Raw genomic sequence first — 14353 nt, 5'->3', positions numbered from 1 at the left:
TTTGGTTTTCACAGGGAGTTTGTTTTTTAACAGAGTCATTGGGTTCATTACATTGTTACTCTATTCCTTTCATGTTCATCTGCTCCTTCACTCCCTTCCTGTCATTTGATCTCCCTCATATCCCTTTAATTCTCCCTTAGCATGAAATACTTAGGCGGAAGCAGTTACTTCATGTTTAAATGATTTTTACCCATAGACCGCCTTACACAGCAAAACCCAACCAATCACCGCCCAATCCATTTTCAACGCTGACTTTATTCACCTTAAATCCCCACCATCGATCTGCCTTGTCTAATCCGATGGTTATCGTGCACCCTCTCGCCAACTAGCTCGGTCACATGTTCACTGTTGATCTGCCTCGCCAGATCTAATGGCTATCACACCATATCACGCAGATTTCTACCCGACCGTTATCTTCCCGAGGGCAGGTGATAGAAGTGTTTTCACTGTGCTACATGTCGCTTGGGGAGGCTAATCATGTGAAATTTTAGAAAACTTTTTATAGCTTTGAGGGTGCGAAATACACAACTTTCCGCCCTCTAAACTTGCTCTGTCATTCCCACACGTTTTCTTCTCCCGCTTTAATCTCCACTGTCCACCTGCCGATTAACCCTGTCAGGCCATCTCTTGACTTCACTGGCATGATAATATCTTAGCTTCTCATCGCGCATGTTAGCTTTGTTCGTCCATCTCTTGACTTGACCCGCTGTGGTCTAATCTCAGTCGTTCATCCTGTTAATTAACCTTGGTCTCCCATCTACCTATGTACCCTCCTGCAATCCGATCTTAGTCATTGGTTTACCTTTCACCCGCCTGATCCAATGACCCTTATGCATAGTTGCTCATTACGTCCTCTTTTGACCAATTTTGATCTTCGACTGTTCTTCTGCTTAAACACAGAGTTAGCTTAGTTTCCTTTGCTTACCCCTTATTCTAGTTTTGATGCTTTTACTTCTGTAACTTAGGGAATTAGCATTGGATTAGTGATTGATCTAGTAATTCTGCTTAGCATAGTTGTTTAATTGGTTAGCTAGGGTCTAGTGTGAGTCTAACATTACATGATTGTTTTCTTCATTATTGCAGTAGAGTAGCTCTCCATTAGAATATATTTTCTCTTCTTCCATCAAAATCAAGCTTATTCTGACGCTATAGAAGTCTGGCTTGGAACCCCTTAGGTCTCTTGCGAGATGAGCAATGACAACAAGTGGTACCTTCACTTCTACTTGTGCATATAGCACTGTCACCTCCAAGTTTGTACGAACCCTGGGTTGATAAGTAAAGATGGTAGCCCTGGGAGTTGCATCATTCTTGCTGCAATACCTAGGCTCGTCACTTTTTGGCGTCATTGTCGAGGAGATGTCAGAGTAGGATGTGAATTATTGCTCCTTATTCTATTTCTAGTTTCTAACTTTATTTTCTTCTACTTCTAGTCTTAAATTTTCTTCCATTAGTTTATTTTTGCAAAAGTAATCTAGTTTCTTTCCATCATTTGTGATTTATATGCTTTCCTTTCCATTGTGCAATCAGCAATTTCAATTTAGCAAGTAGTTTTTCATTCAACTAAGCAATTTCATTCTACAAGTAGTTTTCTTTCTGTCAAAAGTATTTCCTTTCAATCAACAATTTTATTCTGTAGGTATTTTCCATTATGTTAGTAGTTTTTCATTTAATCAGCAATTTCCTTTCTGCAGAATACTTTCCAGCCTTAAAGAAAATCTTAAAAAAACCAACCCAAAAACATTTCCTTTCATGCCTCGTAGGAATAGGGATAATTTAGGAAAATTCTTGCCAAATACCCCCACTACATCCAACAGTCAACCTTCTCTCTTCTTCGATGATTGTGAATTGGAAGAACCTTTAGGTGAGCAACCTGACATATTTGAAGAACCTATAGGGGAATAAGAAGAGGAAGAACCCATTCCTACTGAACCAATGGCTGAAAACCAAGATGACATAGGAGATAGAGAGAGAATTGAGGGTACCTTCCCCATTAGGGAAACCAATGGGGACACTAAAATGAAGAATATAAGCCCCTTTGCTCTACCTCATTTCCATGGCTTGACCACAGAGGACCCTGACACTTTCCTATTTGAGTTTGTTGTTATATGTCGAACCTATGACTATACAGAGGATGAGAAAAAGTTAAAATTGTTTCCATCTACCCTCAAGGATGCAGCATTGCACTGGTTCATGGGTTTACCTGGAGATAGCATCATAACTTGGGCTTAGATGCAGCAGGCCTTTAACAACAAATATAGGGACTATTGTAGGTCAAAGGACACTAAAGAAGAGATTTTTAGGATGACCATAGGCCAAGATGAATCCTTAGAAGACAATGAAGAAATATTCCAGCTCAGTTACAAAAGGGCCAGGTGCACACTTGACCTTGAGTCACTGAAGCTAGTCCTGCTTAGAGGAGTAATGGAGGACATCATAGATACCTTGCATTTGTTAGAAGGAGGATATATCTACCAACTACCCTATGAGGATATCAATATTGTCTTTAGAAACCATTTTAGGGCAATCGGGAAAAAGGGTAGGAGTAGTCAACCTATGGCCTGTACATCATCTTCCAACTCATCCATCAAGGGTGAAATTGGAAAGATGCTGGAGGAATTCAAAAGTGCGATGTTGCAAACCATTTCCCTGTAATTGGATACCATGAATATCAAAAGGAAGCAAGAGGAAGCGAAGAGAGCCATGGCCATCTTTTGTCCTAGATGCACTAGGAGACATCCTAGGAATGAATTCCCATTGAAAACTATTGAGATTTTCTCAGTTTGTGAAGAAAACCACTCCACAGACAAGTACCCTTCTTTACCTGGACTCAAAGTTATATATCAAGGAGCTGAAGGGGTCACTGAGTAGCTTTGCTACATCAACCAAAGGAGACCTGTTGGGCCTAGACCATGCCATCATGATATGCAAGGATCATCCCATGCATATTACAAACCCAACCAAACCACAGCTACACCTTCTTGGGGACCCCCTGATCATCCTTCCTGGTCTACACCCCCTCCTTGGTCCTATGCACCTCAGTATCATTCCCAGTCAGCCAGCTAGTTGTTTCAACCTTACATTCAGCCACAACATTAGTGGAATACCCCACCCTAGGGGTGGAGGCCCCATTTCAACAATGTTCCAGCCCTATTGCCTCCACCACCTACCCAACCACAACTTCTACACTCTGCTTCACCCAAGCAACCCCAGATGCCTGCCCAGCCAAATAAAAACCGGAACAATAGGCAGGCTCAACCAGGATATGGTGGAGAGACATCATACCCAGCTTATGCTATAGAAATCTAGGAGATCAACCTAAGATCTGGGAGAATTCTTCTAGATAACCAACCTCCCTCTCCACATAGGGAGGTTGAGGAAGAAAGAGAGGAAAGAAACCTTAAAGCAAATCCACCCTTTCCTGAAAGATTAGCCCAACCACTCCATCCTACCTCAGAAGAAACTGAACTTTTGGGAGAATTGAAGAATTTATGTGTAAAGATACCACTTCTCTAGGAAATAAAAAATGTTCGTATCTACAATAAGTTGATTAAGGAGAAGTTCTTCAAGCATCCAGGAAGAAGAAAAAGGGATGCCCCTACCATTAAAGTCATTGGGAAGTTTTCTGACTTAATGCTAGGGTAGGTAATATGTCCAAAATACTTAGACCCTGGAAGCCCCGTAGTAGATGTGCACATCAATGGCACCATTATCCCACAAAATCTGATTGATCTTGGGGTTGCCATTAATGTGATGACCAAGGACACCATGCTCAAACTTAACTTCCAAGGGTCATTAAGGAAGACCACAACAATTCTGCAACTTGTAGACCATTCCACAATCACCCCTAAGGGAATTGTGGAGGATGTGATGGTATCCATTGACTCCTAGGAGTACCCTGCAGATTTCCTAGTTCTCCAGCCTAAGACTAAGCTTACAGGTTACCCTCTAATCCTTGGAAGGCCATGGTTGGCCACCCCTGATGCCTTCACTAGCTGCAGACTTGGGAATATGACCATCAAGAATGGGCATATGTCCAAACAGTTAGTCTTATACTTCCTTTTCAACCCTCCCTCGAACATGATTTACCTTTATGGTTGGAGGAGGAGGAAGAAGATGAGCTTTATTTTGCCCAACTTTATGCTTTGGAAGCAATTATAGGAGGAGGAAAACAAGAGGAGGATGACTTAATTGAACACCTACTCCAAATTCCAACTCCTAGTTCATTACCATTAGAAGAAGAGGTAAAGGAAATATTGAACAATCATCAAATTGACTTATGCTTGGCCAATTGCAACCCACTCTGAGTCAAAACCATATAATTTGGCCCAGAGAAAACTTTGAAAATCAACCCATATTTTTCCGCTCTTGAAGAGGAAAAGCTATGCAATATGTTGAAATAAAACCTAGAAGCCTTCGCTTGGAGCTACAAGGAAATGAAAGGAGTACACCCCTCAGTGTGTACTCACCACATATACATCAAGGAATGTTGCAAGATAGTCAGGCAACCAGAAAGGAGAATGAATCCAGCCCTTAAAGACATAGTCAAAGAAGAACTGCAAAAACTGTTAGATGCAGGGTTCATTTACCTATCTCTGACAATGGGTGGGTCTCTCCTTTAGTGTTAGTTCCCAAGAAGAATGGTAAGTGGAGGATTTGTTTCAATTAAAGGGAGTTGAACAAAGCCACAAATAAGGATAATTTTCTCATACCCCTCATTGACCAAGTGCTAGATGACCTGGCAGGGAAGAAGTTATTTTCTTTCCTAGATGGATTCAATGGGTACAACCAAATCCAAATTTGCCTAGAAGACTAGGATAAAACCACATTCACCTATCCTTGGGGTACTTTTGCCTATAGGGTCCTTCTTTTTGGCTTATGCAATGCTCCGACCACTTTCCAGAGAGTAGTATTGAGTATTTTTGTTGAATTAGTACATGATGTTGTAGAGATCTATATCGACGATTTTACACCTTATGGTTGTGATTTTCAAGAGGCCCTAACTAACCTGGGCAAAGTATTACACAAATGCATTGAAATGAACCTGTCTCTCAGTCCAGAAAAATGTGAATTCTTAATGACTGAAGGGATTATGCTAGATCATTTCATATCTCAACAAGGACTGTAGGTGGACCCAAACAAAATATCCATCATCCAAAGGGTCCAACTCCACAAAAGCAGAGAGATATCAAGAGTTTCTTAGGGTTAGCTGGATACTACAGAAGATTCATAAAGGACTTCAGCAAGTTGGCCTCTCCTTTATTTTAGTTGTTGGCCAAAGATTCTAAATTTATATGGTCAAAGAGTTGTCAAGAGGCCTTAAACATTCTAAAGCGGAAGTTAACCACTACACCAATTCTCAGAGGCCCAAATTGGGCCCTCACTTTTCATATTCATGTTGATTCCTCACACAAATCCATAGGAGCAACCTTAGGTCAAGTAGAGGATAAATGTCCCTACACCATCTATTTTACCAGCAAAAACCTATCAAAGGCTGAGTTAAATTATATTGCGACCAAAAAAGAACTCCTAATTGTTGTACATTCATTGAATAAGTTTAGGCATTACATTACAGTCTATCAAAAATTTGTGCATACTAATCACGTTGCGATTAAAAATTTTATGAACAAACCGGATGTAAATGCTAGAATCATAAGATGGTTACTTTTATTATAGAAGTTTGATCTAACTATTGTTGATAAGCCTGGTAAGGAGAATGTTGTTGCTGACTTTCTATCTAGGATGAATTTTCCTACAGGTGAAGAAGGAATGGTGGATTATCAGTTACCAGACGAGCATTTTTTTTTATTTCAATGCTCTCCCCATGGTTTGCTGATATAGAAAACTATTTAGTATCAGCACAATTCCCACCAAACCCGCCCTCCAGAGAAAAGAGCAAGATAATCAGGAAAAGTGTCGTCTTCACCTAGATTGGGGGAAATATGTTCAAACTTGGCCCAGATCAGATCTTGAGAAGGTGTGTCAGGGAAGAGGAAGTTTTTGACATCCTTCTAACATGTCATGATGGGCCTTATGTAGGTCACTTTGCAGGAAAGCGGACAACATTCAAAGTGTTGAAAGTAGGCCATTATTGGCCTACTCTTCATCAGGATGTGAAAAAGTACATTAGTCAGTGTGATCAGTGCCAGAGGATGGGAAAGCCTACTCCAAGAGATGAAATTCCCCTACAACCTCAAGTGAGTTTCAAGCCATTTGACAAGTGGGGCTTGGACTTCATTGGGCCTATCAATCCTCCTTCAAAGAAAAGACAACACATTGTTGTGTGCACTGACTAATTGACTACGTGGGCTAAAACCAAGGCAATTAAGGCAACAACAGAAGAGAAGGTGGCTGAGTTCCTAAGGGAGAATATATTATACAAATTTGGGTACCCTAGAGAGCTAGTCGCAGACCAAGGCAACGAGTTTACCTCCATCATGATTGAAGAACTGCTCAAGCATCACAAAATCAAGCATAGGACCTCCACTCCTTATCATCCACAAGCTAATGGGCAAGTGGAGGTGACCAAAAAAGCACTGGAGAACATCCTAAATAAGGTAGTGAACAACAGTAGAAAGGACTGGGCAAAAAGACTAGTTGAGGCCACCTAGGCCTATAATATGACATGGAAGACCACCATTGGATTTACACCCTATGAGCTGGTCTATGGGAAAAAACCTTTATTTTCCATTGAATTTGAATATAATACACTGAAGATGGCATCCCAACTAGATTTGGATCTTAGTCATGCATAGAAAGAAAGAGTGTTCCATTTGAATGGCTTGGATGAATTCAGAATGCATCCCCTCCTCCATACAGAGATAGTTCATCTTCAAAGGAAAATATGGCATGACAAGAATATTAAGGAGAAGAACTTTCAAGAAAGAGACTAGGCATTGTTTTATGACTCTAGGTATAAAGACTTCAAGGGAAAGCTAAGGAAAATATGGCTCGGACCTTATGTGGTGGAAAGATGCCATGATAATGGTCCAATGCAGATCAGAACTATAGATGAAGAAGTCATTCCATTACTAGTAAATGGACATAGATTGAAGATGTAGAAGAGGCCTTTATCTAAACAAGATTTCATTGACAGTATCAATAAGATAGTGATGATGGTGGAGCAAGTTTTAGCTCCTCCCTCATCAAGTCATTTAAAAAGAAAGAAAACAGAATAAGGATTCAAGCGAAAACCTCCATGAGGCACCTGAGTCCCATCTTTGGGTTGAAATCCTCCATGAGGCGGCCCAAGGATGAGAAAAATGGAAAGAAAAAGAAGATCCATGGGTGAAAACCTCCCTTGAGGTGCCGAGGGAAAATATCTAGGGTGAAAACCTCTCTGAGGCAGCCTAGATGGATTTTCTTTAAATATATATGTAATAATAATAAGAAAAAATATAATTGTTATTTGTAGGAGGATGAGAAAGACAATCAGGGAATAAAGATGATCTAGTTATCACTCGTGAGTGATATCAGTTAATTAATTAATGAATGAATGAAGGTATTACAGGCTCATGTACGGGTGTGTGTCTATGTTATCTTAGGCAACGAATCAATCAGATTGCAAAATACACAGACACTAGAAAATGGAAAAAAATAAGAGAAACACAGTTAGCAAATACAAGAACACAACAAATTAACAAGGAGTTCACCTAATCCTCATGGGCTACGTCTCTGGTCCAGCTTTCAGTGGTGGCCTTTCTTATTGTGTCTTTAAAGTAGGGTTTTTTCAATGAGGAACTCAATTTTAGTCTCCTGAAACAGATGATTCTTAGCAGGGTGGTTCTTGGATTCCCCAAGCCACTAAAGTGCACAGACTCTTCCTTGCTAAGTCTCGACCTCAACTGGTCTTGAATGGGATGAGTCCAATTTGTTATTCAGTTCTCGATAGATATCCTCTCAGGGATTGCTCAAACCTCTCAAGCCCTCTTTCTGCGTGATGCTACCTTACTCTGTAGGTTAGCTCGGCTCTTTGTTTCCTACTTCTTGCTTATTCTCTATTCTGTCTCTCTGTCTCACTTTCTCCTTCTTTCTTACAGTGCTTTCTTCACTCTTGCTTTGCACTCTTCCTGTCTCTGTCTCTATCTATTCATGGCTTAAATCCAATTTGTCTCATGACTATTCGCTTCCTCTTTCACCCCTTCATATCGCTTGTTGTTGTTCGCTTGGAGTTCCTTCCCTCTGCATCATCGCCACTATGTAACGTCTCGCAGGGAAGTGGCCACTTGTCCTCCCATGAACTGCGCCAACTCTTCCTCAAACGGCTCGATATTTCAGTTACTTTGTGTAATAATTCATCTGCCAGCTCAACGGTCAAATTGGACTTCAGACTTTTATATGTTGTCGCTTAACTCTCCCTCTAGATCTAGTTTCCCATCATGCGCATCCTCTGCTATTAGATCTGGAGCCCCCAGATCCTACGGTGTTCGTTCTTATCGTGTGGTTGACTTGCTCTAATGTTAGCCCACGATGAGAGGCGGTTTTCTCTCTCATCTGCTAGACATGTGTCGTTCGTTGTATGGCATCACTGGATCTCTTGACAATTCCGCTTACCGCCTAACATGCCTCTAATATTCCGCCGGCTTTGGCGCGTGGGACTCGCCTTTCGCTTTAGTGCTTTTCCCATGGTTTTCGACTTTTCCTTGTGACCGAGTGCTCAGGACCTTTCCATTTCGAGGGGTTTTTCCTGTGATGCACGATTATTGTGAATTAGAAATGACCTCCATTTTCCGATCCAAACTTCCTAACTGCTAGTTTGCGTCCTGTGCGGTCTCCATGGGCCTCGGTCAATGCGCTTTGATTGAGGTCCTTGTCGTTCCTTGTTGGCTACAAACTGCCACTGTCTAGAGGACTTCCTGATAGCTCTTTGTTCACAAGTTTTTGAAGTCTGTCCTAATTTGATACAATCATAGAACTCTAATAATTTTCATGGATCCAATTCAGTTCACGACCTTCCCACTGAAAAAGCTTTGGACCACCAAAATATGGTTTTCAAGCATCGACTAAGTGAGGGTACAATTGTCTCACTTGTCCAATCTCTATCCACTTTGCAATGCTCAGCTTTGAACCCTTGAGCCCAACTCTGAGGTACTCAACATCTCCCCTACATGTCGTCCTCACCTTCCTATCCAAAATTGTGTCTTCTTGAAATTCATTAAGATATTCAAGTAACAGGTCATCAATAGAAGGAAATTGACTCTGCTCTTCGGGATCTTCAATTAGTCAAGGTTCAAACAATCTCAAGCAATCTGCATTTACAAATGAGTAGATGTGCATGTAAGCTTGTAGATCAAGGCACAAAAGCATTCTCACCAATCTTCTCAAGTATCTTGAAGTGTCCATACCTGATAGGATTTAGCTTTTTACCTTCACCTTGCATCTTGACCTTGCTAATATACAGCCAGACTTGGTCACCAACTTGGAAACTATGCTCCATCTGATTCTTGTCATGCCTTGCCTTGTATTTGGCTTGGCTCTTTCCCAGCTGTTCTTGTACTGCCTGGTGGATCTCTTGGATCTGTTCAATGAACCTAGTTGCCCTGTTCACATCATTGTGTCCCTCAACTGTGGTGTCTTTACCAAAGACAAAATCCAAAGGAGACCTTGGGGTGAAACCAAAACAGGTCTCAAAATGAGATCTCTGTGTAGAAGAATGTTTTGCGCTATTGTAAGCATGTTGCAAATAACATAAATGTTCATCCCAAATCTTAGGATGCTTGCTGCAATATCCCCTGAGTAATTGGATCACTGTCTTGTTAACTACTTTTGTCTGACCATTGGTTTGTGGATGAAAAGTTGTTCTTTTCTTCAGTTTGGTGTCCATCAGTTCCCATAGACTTGACCAAAACTTTCCCACAAATCGGGTGTCTCGATCAGATACAATGGAAGTGGGTAATCCAAAATGAACCCATACATGTTGAATGAACAGTTTTGTAGTTTGTTCAGATGTAATCTGTTTATTACAAGGTATCAAAATACATATTTTTCTAAACCTATCCACAACAACATACAGATAATCATGACCTTTCCTTGATTTAGGCAGTCCTCCAACAAAATCCATGGAAACAATTTCCCAATGGTGGGAAGGAACTGGTAATGGAGTGTACAAGCCTAGTTTTCTATTGTTGGGCTTGCTTTTTGCATACATAGTACACCCTATTACATATCTAGAAACTGTGTCATTCATTTTTGGCCAATAACAAAATCTTTGCAACTGTGCAACTGTTTTACTTACCCCAAAGTGAACTGATATTATAGAAGTGTGTGCTTCTCAAATTATCTTTACTCTTTCAGTTTGTGGAATGCATAACTTCCCATAATGATATAAAAGTCGGTCCTTTACATGGTAATCCAATTCTTCTATTCGTTTGCCTTGACTTAAAGTTGCATATACATCTTTAAAGTCTATATCTTGAGCATATTGTTCAATGTAGCTCTCATGTAACACATAATTATGCTTAAGTATAGTAGATGCATTTATAACAGGTCTAGATAACATATCTGCAACTTTATTCTGTATGCCCTTCTTATATCTGATGACCAAATGAAACTGTTATAGAAAACCCATCCATCTATAGTGTCTTGATTGCTGCAAATTAGTTTGGGAGTGTAGATATTGAAGTTGTTGATGATCAATATGTATTACTGTCTCTTTTCCCATTAAGTAATGCTTCCACTTTTTCACACTCTGTACTAATGCATACAATTCTTTATCATATGTAGGATAGTTAACTAATGTAGCATTAAATGTCTCAGAATGATAACTTAGTGGTTTACCGTGCTGTGTCAACACTGCTCCCATGGCATAGTCACTGTCATCCATTTAGATCTCAAATGGTCTTTGAAGATCAAGCAGTGCTAGTACAAGTGTTGTACTAATCTTTTCTTTCAAGGTGTCGAAGGCTTTCTGCTATTTGCCTCCCCACTGAAACACCTTGTTCAATCCTATTAAAGCATGTAAGGGATCTACAATTAAGGAAAAGTTAGAAATGTGCTTCCTCCAATATTGTGTTACTCCTAAGAAACTTCTAACTTCGGTAGCAGATTTGGGTTTAGGCCAGTTCACAATGACTGCCACCTTAGAGGGATCTATCTTCAATTCACCACCCCCTACTATATGACCCAAATAATTATAAGATGTTTTGCCAAATTCACATTTTGAGAGTTTAACATAAATTTTTTCTCTTTTCAGAACATCTAGTGTCTACTTAACATGCTTTAAGTGTTCTTCCCACATTTTGCTAAATATCAAAATGTCATCCAGATACACAATAACAAAATCATCAAGAAAAGGTCTGAGTACATCATTCATTAATCTCATGAAAGTAGCAGGAGCATTAGTTAATCCAAAAGGCATAACCAACCACTCATACAATCCCTGCTTTGTTTTGAAAGCAGTCTTCCATGCATCTTTTTCTGCAACTCTAACCTGATGGTATCCACTATGCAAGTCTAACTTGGAAAAATAAGCAGCTTCTTTCAATTTATCTAAAAGATCATCGGTGCGAGGAAGGGGATAACAATTTTTTATTGTTATCTTATTCAGTGCTTAGTAATCAATACACATTCTCCATGAGCCATCTTTATTTCTCACCAAAACGATTGGTGACCCACATGGTGATGTGCTAGGTCTGATGAACCCTTTCTCGAGCAACTCCTACACCTGCTTCTTTATTTCAGCATTCTCTAAAGCAGACAACCTATACATTCTAATGTTAGGCAATGGAGCATCTTGCTGCAAAATAATATCATGCATTATTTCATTTTTGGGTGGTAGACCTTTAGGTTCTTGAAACAAGATATCATACTATGAAACAACCTTTTCTTAATCATCTTGTTGTTTAGCATTACAACACTCAAATACATTGCTTTTATAAGGTTTCTTTTCCTTTACAACCATCAGTAAGAATTGTTTGCATGAATTTATCATTCGTTTCATCTGCCTTGAGTTTATGAGAGTGCAATTATTCTTGAGCTTATGAGCTCTTACAAAGTATTCGATTCCATCTTTAACAAGTAGATACTTGTTCTTAGCTCTATAGAAAATAGCTTTTTTGTCATACAAGTAAGGACTTCCTAAAACAATCCACATATATCCAATGGAATTATGTCTAACTCAACCTCATCTACAAATGCTAGCCCAAAAGAAAACTTGAGTTTGCATTGTCTAGTCACTTGTAGTTGTGATTTATCATTTAACCATCCTAATGGGTATGGTTTCTTGTGAGGTGTAGTCACTAATCCCAAATTCTTTACAATTGCTTTAGAAATCAAATTTACTTGTGAGCCACTATCAAACAAAGTATCAATCTTTTGATGTTTGGAAATAACTCGAATATGGAAAAGCTCATATCTTTTTCTCTCATTTTCTTCATCAATAGTAGATTATGCAGAATTACTAGTAGATGCTCTAGAATTCTTACCTCTTATACCTGTGGCTGAAATAGTTGTTTCATCTCTTGAGTCTGACCCCAAATATTTTTGAATAGCTGCAGCAGTCTTCTTCTTCTTGCCCTTGAACTTCTTAGTTCTCAGCTCCGGATGCAGAATCTAGCAGTGTTCATCATCACGCCCATCATTTTTACAATGAGTGCATGAAGCCTTGCTTTTTTGTGCAGTGTTAGCCTTCCTTGCTTTCCATTTCTATTTTCTTTTCTCCTTATTCTTGCTTGCAGTGGGTTTGGATGATCCCCCAACTTCTGGACTTCGATTCTTTCCTCTAGCTTCTAGATGAGTAGTTGGAACAGATACCTCATCTATACTAGTTGGATTAAACTTGAGGATAGTGTGCCTCATGTAGCTGTGTAGACCACCAATGTACCTCAACAGAGTCTCAGGTGAGTCTAATGAAATTCCTAGAATAAATGCTCTCTTTCTAAATTCTTGAATGCATCCATGTACACTTTGCCCTTTCAACTGTTGAAGAGTTTGCGAGCTCATCATGGCTTGCTGCATGTAGGCCAATGGATAGAACTACTTTTTGATTGCATAAACAAATTCACTCCAGACAGAGATAGTCTTACCATGTCTCTTCAGGTCAGCTTGGGTTCTGCCTTCCCACCAAACCAAGGCATTGCTTCCAAGGCATAGGCTTGCCAGCTGAATCTTGCTCTTGTCTAACTCGATACTTTTCACTCTGCAATAAACATCAATTTGTCTAATCCAATTGTCCAACTTTTCTGCATTCAACTCTCCATCATATATAGGTAAATCAAATTTAACATCCCGTTTAATAAAATATGCCTTCTTTTATGTTCAGGGCTATTAAGAGGTGTGAGAAAACTTTCTTCTTTCCCCTTGCCTTTTGAGTGATCATGGAAGTGAGACTCATCTTCTCCTTTATCTTGTTTGGAGCCTGATGAATCTTCATCTTTGTGTTTTCTAAAATCCCTATACATTTCCTCTACCATGGACTTTATGGCTAGGAAACTATCTATGAATTGAGGGTCTGGCCCCATAGAACCTTCCTCTGACATTGTCTTCCGAGGATAGACTCTCCCAATTTTTGGATTAGTTTTGACCAGCTCTTCTTCTCCTAATTTGAGCTTTTATCTAGTTAGCATTCAACAACTAAACCCAACACAAGCTTGTCTAACCTTAACAACCTTGGGCTCTGATACCACTTGATCTAGTTATCACTCGTGAGTGATCTCAGTTAATTAATTAATGAATGAATTAAGGTATTGCAGAATCATGTGTGGGTGTGTGTCTATGTTATCTTAGGCAACAGATCGATCAGATTGAAAAATACACAGACACTGGAAAATGGAAAACAGTATGAGAAACATAGTAAGCAAATACAAGAACACAACAAATTAACAAGGAGTTCACCCAATCCTCTTGGGATACATCTCCGATCCAGCTTTCAGTGGTGACCTTTTCTTATTGTTTCTTTAAAGCAAAGTTTTTACAATGAGGAGCTCAATTTGAGTCTCCTGACATAGATGATGCTTAGCAGGGGTGGTTCTTAGATTCCTCAAACCACTAGAGTGCACAGACTCTTCCTTACTAAGTCTCGACCTCAACTGGTCTTAAATGGGATGAGTCCAATTTGGTACTCAGTTCTCGACAGATATCCTCTCAGGGATTGCTCTAACCTCTCAAGCCCTCAATCTGCGCGATGCTACCTTACTCAGCAGGTTAGCTTCGCTCTCTGTTTCCTGCTTCTTGCTTATTCTTTGTTTTGTCTCTTTGTCTCACTGTCTCCTTCTCTCTTACAGTGCTCGCTTCACTCTTTCTTCGCACTATTCTTGTCTCTGTCTCTATCTCTTCATGGCTTAAAGCCAATTTGTCTCATGATTGTTCGCTTCCTCTTCCACCCCTTTGGATCACCTACTGCTGTTCGATTGGAGTTCCC

Source organism: Pinus tabuliformis, chromosome 3_1, assembly GCF_031772625.1.
Source record: "Pinus tabuliformis cultivar Carrire ecotype Pingquan chromosome 3_1, CPIR1, whole genome shotgun sequence".
NCBI classification, from domain to species: Eukaryota; Viridiplantae; Streptophyta; class Pinopsida; order Pinales; family Pinaceae; genus Pinus; species Pinus tabuliformis.
This window is presented reverse-complemented; position numbering follows the sequence as displayed.